General features: G+C 38.5%; 1 protein-coding gene across 10 annotated transcripts in view; it reads left to right on the forward strand.

Moving 5' to 3' along the window:
* The window catches only part of KDM6A (lysine demethylase 6A), a 151,770-nt gene that overhangs the window by 21,023 nt on the left and 118,335 nt on the right, over nt 1-12,412 (forward strand). The gene's annotated exons all lie outside the window — the stretch shown is intronic.

A 12,412-nucleotide genomic window follows, 5' to 3' on the forward strand; every position in this document is an offset into this window, starting at 1 on the left:
AAATTGGTGCAGTCTGGAAAAGTATTTAGAAAAAAATACCATTGTGCTAATCTTTTATTATTGCTATTTTGGTACCTGTGCTGTTGAAGTAAATGTGAAGGCAGGCTGCAGCACTGGGCTGACTGTTGGTCTGACTTATCATGGTTATCTTACTTTAACTTTGCTGGAAATTTATCTCCTGTTGAACTCCAGAACTGCGAATGCTTTTTTCATCTGCCTTTCCATGTACTTTTCCTAATCTAATCCAATAATTAATGTATTTGAGGCTTTTTTGAGCAGTTTTAATAAGCCTGTTGAGGAGTTCAGGATCTTACATGGCTGTGCAGTGTTTTACTGCTACGTGTCTCTTGGATTGCCTTTCAAAATCCATCTGTGGCGTGATGATGGGTGTGGTTTGGAGCTGCAATGTCCTCACCTCATTTATAGTTGATAGATGTAAAATAATACTGTACATTCAGTCCAAAGGCCAATATCTTATCACTGCAAATTATGGAGGTAATGATAGGTTGATAGGGTATCACCAATAAGTGTACTTAATATTACAACAGTTCACCTTTCATGTTGGATTTTGTGCTGCTGCTTAGTCGCTATTAAATACCTGTGAAAAGGGATTTTTGGTGGAGCTTGGTCTGACTCACAAGAAAAACGAAAGCATGTTGAACTGTACATGAAAAAAGTGCAGAAGACTGATCCAGAGTCTCAAATCTCATTCCATTACTACACAAAAGGAATAAATTTTGACAAATTTATTTACTCTTGCTGCACAGTGTGCAGCATAACAGAGCTGTTGTAAGTGTTATGGCAGTGAGGAGAATGGAGTTGAGGTTCTGCTCCTTTGAATCTACCTGGGTGTGAGAGGGACTAACATAACTTCAGCAGCCGAGTCTCCACATCTGGAGAAGCAAGGAAATAAAATGAACAAGAGCTTCAAACTTCCTTTTAATACTCTACAAAGAACTTTGAGGTTTTCAAGTTATCTCACAGCAAAAAAAGTTTGAAACATTTTCAGTGTACCATAATGTTTTTTTAAGTCAGATATGCTCTCCCCTGAGCCCAGGACTCCTTGTCACCTCCTTGGCTTACCTGCCTCGTGGTTCTACTTTTTCTGCAGGCCTGGGCCTTCCTTAAGGAGCAATTCTACCTGCTCAGCATGTGGAGAGGAAGGAACAGCAGAGCAGATAAATACGGGAGGAAGCCCCTCTGTCTGCTGCCCTCCTCCCCCCAGTCAGTGCTGCTGTCCCTGCCCGTGCTGGCTGAGGGAGTTTATTCTCCCATAACTGTTCCCAACTAATTGACCAAGAAGATGGAAGCAGTTGAGCCTTTGCATGAGCTGAAGATCAGCACAGGCCTGGCTAGTGAGTTTTTCCCTGTGAGCCACATGTGCCTTGTGAGATCCCAGTTCCCCATCTGTGGCCTAGGGAAAACATAAATATCCTCTCTTGCACATCCAAGTGTTGTTCATGTTTCCAACCTTAAGCATAAAGGTTACACACCTCCTGTTGCTTGCACAGGACAAACCACAGGTGGTCCAGAATGATGGGATTTGCTTTTTATAGATATAAGTAAATCTGTTACTGCAGAAAGCTATGAAAAATGAACCTTTTGTACTACAGTTGCCACTTTAAAATAAAAGGCTTACAAAGATTGACATTTGGGACTGACCTGCATGCTACCTTTTGCCTTTTATGATTACTTGAAAATGTCTTTAATTTAAATTTGATGCATTTTCAAATGTTCCTAAACTCTCTCACCTTTATGTTTTTTCATCCTCCTCAAACATTCCCTGCAGAGGGATAATCACTTGTTCTCTGAGTGACTGGCACGGCTGAGGTGATTATTAGGTGGGGATGCTGTGTGTTGGGTGGGTAATGATGGGAGGCTGTTGTGCTGCCAGATGGAGCAGGGATGGAAGGATAACACAGTGAAGAAGGTGCTGTCGTTCAGGGCTTGAGTAAATTGTGATCTCTCTGCTTCCCTTCTCTGCTGTTCCCCTGACGAGGGTTTCATTTCGTGTGTTCCCTCTCACTCAATCCTTTACTCTGTCTGAGCTTTTATTTGCCACTTCTGTGGCTGTGCCCAGTGCACTCTTTAGAACTCGATTCAGTGTCTGACTCTTAGAGATTTTTGGTTTGTTTTGCTGTTTTCCTTGTTTCCTCTCTTAGGGAATTGCTTGTTCACGGTGACACGGTGTTTTGACAGGGATTTTTCTACAGTGTAAGGTGGGGTATTTATGTATATTAATGAAGGCAAGTGTAGAAGTGTGTGCACCTTTCCACATACTTTTTCTAATAATGATTAGTTTGACTCCCCGGGGCCAGTGCTTGAAAAAAAATCCAGTCTTCTGCGGAAATAAGCTTTTCTTGCATTGTGAAGTGTTCTTGTTAGCGGCAGTTGTCACACTGGTGTGTTCTGTCAATACAAAGATCTATGATCAGGTCATTGAGTGCTTTGAAGGTGAATTTATCCTGTAAACAAAGTTAGATTAGTGACAGTGAAATGGGAGACATGGGTGTGTCCTGTTCATCCAAAACCTTAAAAAGGAAGACAGTCAATTTTGGAATGTTAAGGAACTGTCACTTTTTAGTGACTTTATGCCCTGGCTCGTTATTTTTTGCATTTTTTACTGCATCAAGTTGGTTGCATTTTGGAAACCATATTGCCTGTGAAGCTGCTGGAGTTCATTCTAAGGTTTGGCATTAATGTGTAATGGAAATTGATGTCTGCCACTGTAAATAATGTCAGAATTGATCGTTCATCTAAAGGCTCAAGTCATGACAGCTTTAGTTGAGGAGTGAGAGCTTAGGAAAACACCTCATCTTCTGTGGAGTGAATCCTGTGGAGTATGGCACGTTCATCAAAAATGGAAGTTTCTCAGCAAATGTCTGAAATGTATATAATTCAGTTATTTATATGATTATTTCATTTTAAATGCAAACCCCACAGTAATGTATCAGAAGGGGCTCTTCAGAGGTGTTTGGTGTATGAATCACATTGACATCCTGATTTACGGATGGTGCCAACAGCCCTCGAACTTCCTGAATGCTGGTCTGCACACCTGCTCTTTTTGGGTGCTTTGTCCCATTTCAGATCTCTGGTGATGGATTTCACACCTCATTGGGTTTATAAAATGCTTCCCAGCAGTTTGATTGCTTAAAGATTTTTGAGTTTTCTCTCTGGTGAGAGACAAGCAGCGTTCCGAGTGCTCGGAGATACCGACCGAGTCCCTCTGGAAGGCAGCAGGGATGCAATCCAAGGTAAACCCTGGGTTAAAGATTTGGGGTTCCAGACAGTGGAATTCCACTTGCATTGTCCAGTTTTTGATTTTCACTCTACAAATAGTTTTAAGAAATAAATGACCATTAGGTGTTTCCTGGGATGGACTGGCAAATGTAATGAACAGTGTAAGGGTAGTGAATTGTGTGTACATTTCTTTCTAGTTTTTTTTTTTTTTTTTTTTTTTAATCTGAGACGTTGAGGAGATTGACCTTTGGAAACAAGTATGTTTGGGATGTGTATTGCTTTTCCTTGAGTGTAGTGACTCATTTTTAAGGCAGTTTTGTGATAAACTCATAAAATTCTGTACTTGATTGTGGTTTGAAGATGAGGAAGCCAGTTTTAGATATTCAGTTATTTCATAATTTTCAACCTGTGGTGTTTAAAGTTGAAATCTAATACAACTTTAACCGTTTTATTTTTTTTATAATCAGTTACATTTTCAGGAGTTAGGTGTGGCTGGTTTGAATTGGTGGTTTCTTGTCCACAAATATTGGAGTCCTGTGTGTTAAGTAGTCATGATATGTGGTGACTGAAAGTTAGGCCCAACAGAAGGGGATATTGTAGTTTTTCCAACCAGGCACAGTAGAAAAGAGTCTTTGCAAACCCCTCTGTTGGAAGGAATAGCATCAAGATGGAATTGAGAAGAACTCATAGTTTAGTCTGTTTGTAGTTCAGCCAAGACATGTGGTGTCATGACCTCAAACTCCTCAGTACCCTCCTCTAAAGGATTGCGTTTTTCTTTATCCAGTTGTTCATTTTTAAATCACAAAATTCACCTTTCCTATCCATGGTCATACTGTAGCTGTGGGTAGGGAACTGAGTTCTCTGTGTCTAAGTGGAAGTTTAGTGTCTGTTGTTCTGCCTCTGTCCTGCTGAGCATCATCGTGGTGACTTTTGGCTTAAAGGTGAGGTTGACTGGAATCTGATCCTTAAGGCATTTGCTATGAGTATGGACAACTTAAATCTTTATTTTAAATAAGGCAAGTGCCTGAGTTCTTGGTCTTTTCAAATCAATATCCATACCAGATGGTTTTAATGTTTTGGGGTTTTTTTTTGGTGCATCCCATTTCCCCCAGTAATAGGATTGGTTTCTGACCTGCTGTACTCAACAGGAGCTGTGTCCTTTGAAGCAGACCCCGTTTCCTAGTTCAGTAGTATCCCTGAAAAGATATACAGATACATGGAGAATTGTCATAAAGCTTTATAAATGTTTTTCCACTTGGTATTTCTGTATATTGGATGTCAGATTTGATGGGGCTTGGGAAGCATTATTCAAGGAGTTGTTATATCCAGCTCCAGGGGAATGTTAATTAAAACAGTCTGTGGTGACAACCTGCATGGCTGTTTACCCTGCAGCTCCAGGATTCTTTAGGATGTTTTGCCTGTGACAATTCAGTACCAAGTTTTATTTATCTAAAGACTCTGGCCAGTTACTGAGCAATTTTTGAGTGTATTGTTATTTTACCTGGTGTTTAGTGCACGTTATGATGCAAATGCTTACTAGCAGCTAAAATAATTTGGGCTTGGACTTTATCATGCATAAATATAAAATCTGAAATCTGTATGAATGTACCTTTTTTTTTCCCCTGGAGTGAGGTTCACCAGCTCTTCCGTTCAGAAGTGGTACTGCTCATTAGCTGTGGGCTCTATCCAGAGGACTGCATTCCTCTTATTTCCTCGTTGCAATCTCTTCTCTTTCAGACTGCCACATGAGGGAGGGGAGGTGAGGGATGAGGCTGGGTGTTTGCTGGCATTAGCAGGGGAGGGTTACAGCTCTTCACGGGAATTAATGTGGAGATTTTCAAGGTGTTTACTGGGCATAAAGGTCTCCAAAACATTTGCCTATGCAGGCTACTTTTCGTGCACGTGCAGTTATGTTCCAGTGTTCCTCACTTTTAAATGTGAGCATAATTGTGGAAGCATAATTAGGCAGCTACAGAGGAGTAAATGTGAATGGCTGTGGGAAAAGGAAGGTGATATGTTGAGTGTACCTGCATGGGAGATTTCGGGGACGTGATGGAAAATCATTGGGGAGGACCCTCCTGGTACATCAACAGTGCTAATTTCAGAAGTACCAGTATTCTGAGACTCCTTGAAATAATGGTATTGCAGTATTTGAAACCAGGCTCCTTCCATTTAGACTTTTTTTTCTTTTTATCCTTTGTACCTTAATGTACCTTTACCAATTTTATGTCTCCTGTGGTGCTGAAAACTCCACACTTCCCACCCTATTAGCATTAGTTTTTACACTTCGTGTAACAGCTCCTGACCCATTTTCACTTCCATTCTTCTAAAATAAATCTTCTTTTCCTTGTATTTTCAGACTGAGCTACCACCAATATTTATTCCTGAATACCAGGTCATGTCTGGTGCTTGAACCCTTTTGGGGCTGAAGTTTAGACTGTGCAGGTTTAGCAGAGCAGGGCAATTGGTGGTGGTTTTTTAAGATTTTATAATAGTTGTCCTTTTATGTTGCCTTGTATTCAAAGAACAGCGCAGAAAATAATTCTCTGTAGTCCAAAACTTACTTTCACAAATATGTTTTTTTTATCAGTCTTTTTAATTGTCTTGTCCATATAAATGCACGTTGTTCTCTGTTTAATACCTTTTTTCCCAAGCTACTTTATTCTTTATTTCATTGTAATTTTTATGCTTGGTGGCTGATAGTGTTACATTACCAAAGACTTGTCCAGACCCAAAGACCTTTGCATGAATAAGTTATTCACATTTAAAATTTGAGGTGTTTTTTCCTTAGGCAAAACAGGCAGCTATTAATGCAGACTCTGGCTTGAATTATGGGTGGGTTTCTGTGTTTGTTTGGGTTTTTTTCTGTGTTGATTTTAATAATATTTCCGAAGTTACTTACCCAATGAAAACAAAACTAACTGTTTATTTGTTGTATCACATCTAACTTAAAATCTATGTGGAACTCGGTAGACTACTAAATAAAAACTAGTGTAACATTAAAATATATATATATCAGTATTAACTATTTAAGTGTTCTGAAGTATGACATGCTCACATCTTAGTTGTGATGTTCTGTGTTCGTATAGGTAAGAACTGATAGAATAAAATCAGATTTAGTGGTCTTAAATTTTAGAGTGTGGTGAACTATTCATGAGCTCAAACAGCTGCTAAAATAAGGTTCTGCAATTCTATATGAAATAGACTTATTATGGTAAAAATAACCAAAAAGATGTTCCTGTAGTGTCAGATAAAAATAATCTGTTTCAATTGCCTATGAAAAATCTACTTTTTTTTTTTTAAAGGTGTGTTTTCTTTTTTTTAAAGATTAATTATGAAGGATTTGGAATGATGAAATTCCATACACAATGCGTCATAATCTCCTGAGTCATCTGATAATGAGATGTTTTCAGGGACAGCATAGGATTCTGTTTGATAATTCAGAATTTGTAGAAATGATGTAGGTGTGTCTATACATACATATATGTGGGTGTTTGTAAGTGTTTTCTCCTGTATTTGTGAGAAATAACAGAGGGGCTGCATCCTCCAGGTGATCTCAGAATTAATGCAGAGTGATGCACTGCATGAACTCCAGCCAGCAGATTTTTTCCTAAAATGCAGTTGGTTATGGACACTGTCAGCTGCAAATGACTAAGCTTCATGTATTTCATGTATGTAAACCATTTTTAATATGTAAACTATTGAGTTTACATCTGTCTGGCAGAAAATACTTGTCAAGAATGTCTTATAATAAGTGTTTTGTATTCAGTGGAGGCAAGTTGGACTTTTTACTCTCTGCTAAAATGTCACTTTTCTCCCTTTAATCATTGATTTGCATGTATTCTATTTTGTATTCTGTTCTACTGTTCTGTGCTTTTTGTGAAGCAATATCCCTTGGTTTTCAAATTAACTTAATGTTAATTTTCACTTGTAAACTTGGCAACCTTGACCTTGCTTCTGCTGTTTGCTGTGTCATCTCTCATCTACCATAGGCATCATTTGAAAGAAATATTTCATATCTTCAGCAGAATCTGAAAGTAGAAAAGTCCTAGACCACAGCAGTGGCTTTTAAAGAAACTTAATCATAATTGTTGCCATCGAAGTGTGCATGGTAGCCAGTGTGTGCAACTGTTCTTTGTTGCTTGCACTGTTTACTCTTGAGTCCAGTTTGATGAAGCAGTAATGATAAGAAAATAAATTGCCCAAAATTGCTGATACATTTCTTGATGAATGTTTGAGGAGAATCAGTTTGTGTCATTCCATACTGATTGTCCCTGAAATGATGAGGACTTTGCCCTTAAATGTTATTAGCTGATTAGAATAAATTCATAAGGTTCCAGTATACCATAGAAATTTTGCAAGAACAGAGTTACTGAAGAGGCCAGACCATGTTTTTCCTCCTTGAGGCTGAGTCTTTTGGGGTGTGAACATTTTTGTGTTCAGCACACTGTACTTTTACCAGTCTTATTGAGGCTTTTGTATAGTATAGTCCATACATGGAATACAAGAGAGTCAACGTGCTAAACTGAGGGAGAAATTTTATAACACAATATGAGCATCACAAAGACAGAGCATATAAAGAAGCTTCAAAAGCTGGAGTGGGAATTGATATTGAGTGAGAAAGTAGGGTAAGTTAAGAATATTGTGCCAGTATATAATATGAGAGATTTCAGTGGAGGAGCTGCTGCATTAATTTAGGTTATCTTCAGTCAAATAAGAATGGTATGCTTTTCTCTGCAGAGGTAAATGAGGTGTTCTTTTAAGTCATCTACAGCTCAGGAGGTGATGTTTATGGTGGGAAAAATAGTTCAGTTTCTGAGGAATTCAGGGTTGTCGTCTTCTTGCTTAGCTGAAGTGATCTTTGCCTTGTGCACACTTGTGTTGCTGCAGAGCATGAGCTGGAACTGCCCCAGGAGGTTCTTGGGGCAGTAGCTGTCATTGTTACAAAATCACCTGGCTTGGAGAAAGGGGTGGGAAGAGAAGCATTTTGGAACATCCTCTGTTGACACTGAGGTAGGGAAACGAGCCCAGCACACACAGACACTTCTGCCTTTCTGGTCTGGGGGTACCCTCTGACTGACTGGTAGTGGATTGTGTGACCATCACCTCAGTGGCCACGTAGTTATTTCATTTTCCAGGAGGATAAAATATCCTTTAAAACCTAATTAATGTTCCATTTCTAACTATTAGTGTAGTATGTATTTCATTTGTGAAGAGTCCACTGATGTCTCCCTCTTCAAATTTTTTCACATGGAATCTTCTTCATGCTTCCAGTTTTCATTACCTGCCCTCAAAGCCCAGTTGGATCACTGGAGAATCCAGGAAAATGAAGCAGCAACTGGTTTTTTGTCACCCTCCCCCAGTTCATCTATACAGTAGTGTTTTCTCTTGTGAACTTGAAGGTTCTAGGAACATCTTGAACATCTTGAAGCTTTGAATTTGTCATTTTACGCTATATTGTCTGCATTAAAACGCTGTCTTTTTCTTGAGCTGTTCATTTATTACCCAGTAAAATTCAAATAACATCTTTCACTGTATATTACTGCCCAGCTGTTGCCATGCTAACAGTTTAAATTGCTAGCTTTTTGGTTCTCCGTGGTTGCCAGTGTTTTTTCTATGTTTTAAGTAAAAATCTACTGACTTAGTGCACTCCCCAATTTTTGTATGATTAATATATTAAAGAATTAACATTTTGTCATGTTTGACCACTTAGCCCTGCTTGCTTTCATAGTCAGTCATGCTTGTCATGATTAAGAAAGAATATCATTCCACTGTCTTCTTTAGAAACAATTCAAACAAGCTGTATTGACTTTTTTTTCCCCCTTCTTTTTAGTACACTTTTTTAGCAGTAGTTTGAATTTGTGCTGCAAAATAGAAATAATTGCAACCAGTGATAATGGTAAAGTTTTATTTTCTTCATATTAGTTGAATTAGAAATAACATTGTCCTTCCTTTTCCCTTATAAAGCAGAGCTGTAATGTGTTTCAGTGACTCCTGTATACAATATTTAGAATTCTGGTTTTATCTGTTAGATTGTTTTGGGTTGGATTTATTTATTTATTTACTTACTTGTTATGGTATATTCCCAAATCTGGGGTCTTTTATTCATGAAATGACATGATGTTCATAAGAGCCAAAACTGGTGTTTGCTTTATGGGGTTGGTTTTGTTTGGTTTGGGGCTTTTTTTGTGAGTGTGGGGAGGGGGGTCAATGATCTTACAACAGATAGAAAAAATATATAATTCCCTTTGGAATGATAAGTAGTGAACACACAGGGGTTTGGTAGTGCATTTTAAAGGTGATACTAGAATTACTTTTCTTTTTGTGAACACATGTGAGTGTTCTGCTGGCTTTTTCCAAGTTGGCAAATACAGTAAGCCTTTTTCTTCACTATGTTGTGTTTAAAGGTGTCCTGAGAATTGGTGGCTGAATTTGTGAAATCAGGATGCCCCCAGTCACGAACTCTGATGTCACAAGAGGGAATTAGTATGGCAAATACAAAAAGTGTGAAGCTGGCAAACAGCATGGAGATTGTTACTTTTTTGGTGTCATATAAACCAGTTTGTTTCCTGCAGCCATTCCTGTGTTGGTTTCCTGCTTCTTCTCTGGTTGCCACACTGCAAAGTAGCTGCAGGTGCTTATTTTGCCAAGCTCCTAAATTCTTCAGGTTTCCCTTTTATCTTCATGCAACCCTGAACAAAGGGAAGGAAGCGTATGATGTTGTATAGCAATCTCCCTTTTCATTCCAGGCTCTTTCTCTTTCTTGGTAATTTGTCAATATTAGCTGTTCTCAAGGCTGACTCCACTGAATGCACTTAGCGATCATACAGTGTGGAGAAATAACAATACATAAAAACCTCAGGGGTTTTTAACTTCCTCTGAATTCTTGGTGTCTCAGGATAATTTAAATGGGTTGCACAAGTGGTGTAATAGATGGCCTTGGCAGTTAAAGATCCACTGAAACTTGATCTTTTGATTATTCCTTCAAAGAAATCATATACAAATACATGTAGTTGTGTCCTCCCTCTTTACATCTGTTCATTCAACAAAGAGACAAATTCCTAGCTGTGCAGAAAAGTACTTATTACTTTCTTAAGATGCTTGTGGACTGGTCTGATGGGGAAGAAAGTTTCTTGACCAAAACCAAGGTTGGATAAATCACTTTGTCTGGGTGAATCTACTGGGAAGAACCAAGAGCCTCGTAGGGACTAACCTGAGACAGGGAGGCTGACTTGGTGTTCCCACCAAGGAAATAAAGCTTGGTTTTAGTTTCTGTTTCATTTTGTTACAGTGTGCTCGAAGAATTTAAAAAATTCATTTGAAACAAACAACCTTCACAAGTTAAGTTAGCATAAAAACAAGTGTTTTCCTGATGATGTTGCAAACAGGTTAGAGGTCGGCTGGGAGGGTTTGCTTTTAATGGTGTAACTGAATTGGTCTTACAGGAACAGAAAACTTACAGTTAACTGTGGCTTAAAGGGGAAGTTCTGGAGTCTTAGGCCTTGCTTTGTTCCAGCATTAGTGAGATGGCTTAGCAGTATGTTCAGTGTGTATTCTAAGGCAAAGGAAAGTCTGCCTCGTTGAGAATTGATCTGAGATGTGTGAAAGGCTTGGGCACAGGTTTTTGTACCCGTACTATACACAGTGCTTCAGATACTTGTGATACATCTTTTAATGAGGGTTTGCTTAAAAAGGAGCTGGGGAAACACTGAAGGTCCCCAGATGCTGAGATGTTTAAGTTTGTGTGATTTATAATTTCCTTGAACATCTGTACAGAAAAATCCTGTTATATTTGTTCATGAAGTCAGGTTCTCTTCAAATAACTAGCCATCTAATTCAGGAAATAAACTACCTCAACTTCCTCTCCACAGTTCTTCTAAGCTACCTGCTGTGGTGGCAGTTTCTATATACTCTGAACAGTGACTGAATTGGAGAAGACAAAATATTAATTTAAGAAACTATTGTAGTGTGAATATTCTCTTCAGCAGCTGCAGCAGGTATTGCAAATGATCAGAAAACAGAAAGCCTGTCTGCAAATCAATCTGACAGTAACATTAGGGGCACTACCAAGAATTTTGCTACGATTTGTACAAATGGAGAGATGAGACCAAAAAGTGGAGAGAGGAAGCACAGCCCCAAAACCAAGATTCTGCATTAAAAATATTTGCAGGTGGGAGCAGGTTCAGCTGGTGAGTCTGATGTTGCGAGTCAGTACATACACAGATTTGAGAAACTTACTTTAGATTTGTGTGCTTTGCTTCTGATTTCAAGGATCATATACTTTAGGTTGAGAGTTGACTGACTCCAAGAGGTATTGATAGTAATGGAAATGAAATTAAAGGAATAGTAGCTTTGATCAACAGTGGACAGAATTATAGTCCTTCCAGTGCAGTTTGCTAAGGCAAAACTTGCAGCAGGAAGGAAAAGTGCTGTAGCAGTTCTTTGATGTAGAGGCAAATACACTCAATTTGAACTCTTTGGAATATGGCCAAAGAGCTGCAGAGTTTGAAATATGTAATTTAAATGGCTTTATTAAATCACTGTAATACCACACATACAGCTGCAGTTCTGTTGCAGCATCGCTTTGTTTTTATTCATCAGAACTTAGCCTCTGAAAACAGCCATAAGATAAGGCTTTTCTGGACTTGGAAGTAAATGGAAATGTGTGATATATCTCAGTCTTGGGATATAAATTGAGATCCTCTCATAACAAATTAGATCAGTGATTTGGATTCTCCACAGGTGTGTTTAAACTATTTCTTAACATTTCCTCATTTAATTTTTGGCATTTCTAAGTTCCATAATTAATACAAGTTTACACAAAGTAGATTTTAAATATGGACAAGACTGCTAATTGAGTATTCAGCTTGATTTTTTTTCTTCCCCCACCCCCCATTTCAGATTAAGTATTAGGACTTATGATTATTGTGATCTATTAAAATCAAGCCGTTCATAACTGCAACCAAATTTGAAACTTAATCAGACCATGAGGTGGTGAAAGTCATGGATTAACGAGCTAGAGTTGGAATTCATTGGAAGTGTGTCAAGCTTTTGAAAAGTGTGAAGTTGTCTGCTGGGACAAAGGACCTTCCTTCCATTTAGGTTTATCCAACTGCTTCAGTTTAATGGCCAGTAAGTTCAAACTCAAGAAACTGGAATTTCAGAAAGTTGG

The sequence above is a fragment of the Manacus candei genome, unplaced genomic scaffold, assembly GCF_025592945.1.
Source record: "Manacus candei isolate 608988 ecotype Guabito, Panama unplaced genomic scaffold, ASM2559294v1 h1tg000126l, whole genome shotgun sequence".
NCBI lineage: Eukaryota > Metazoa > Chordata > Aves > Passeriformes > Pipridae > Manacus > Manacus candei.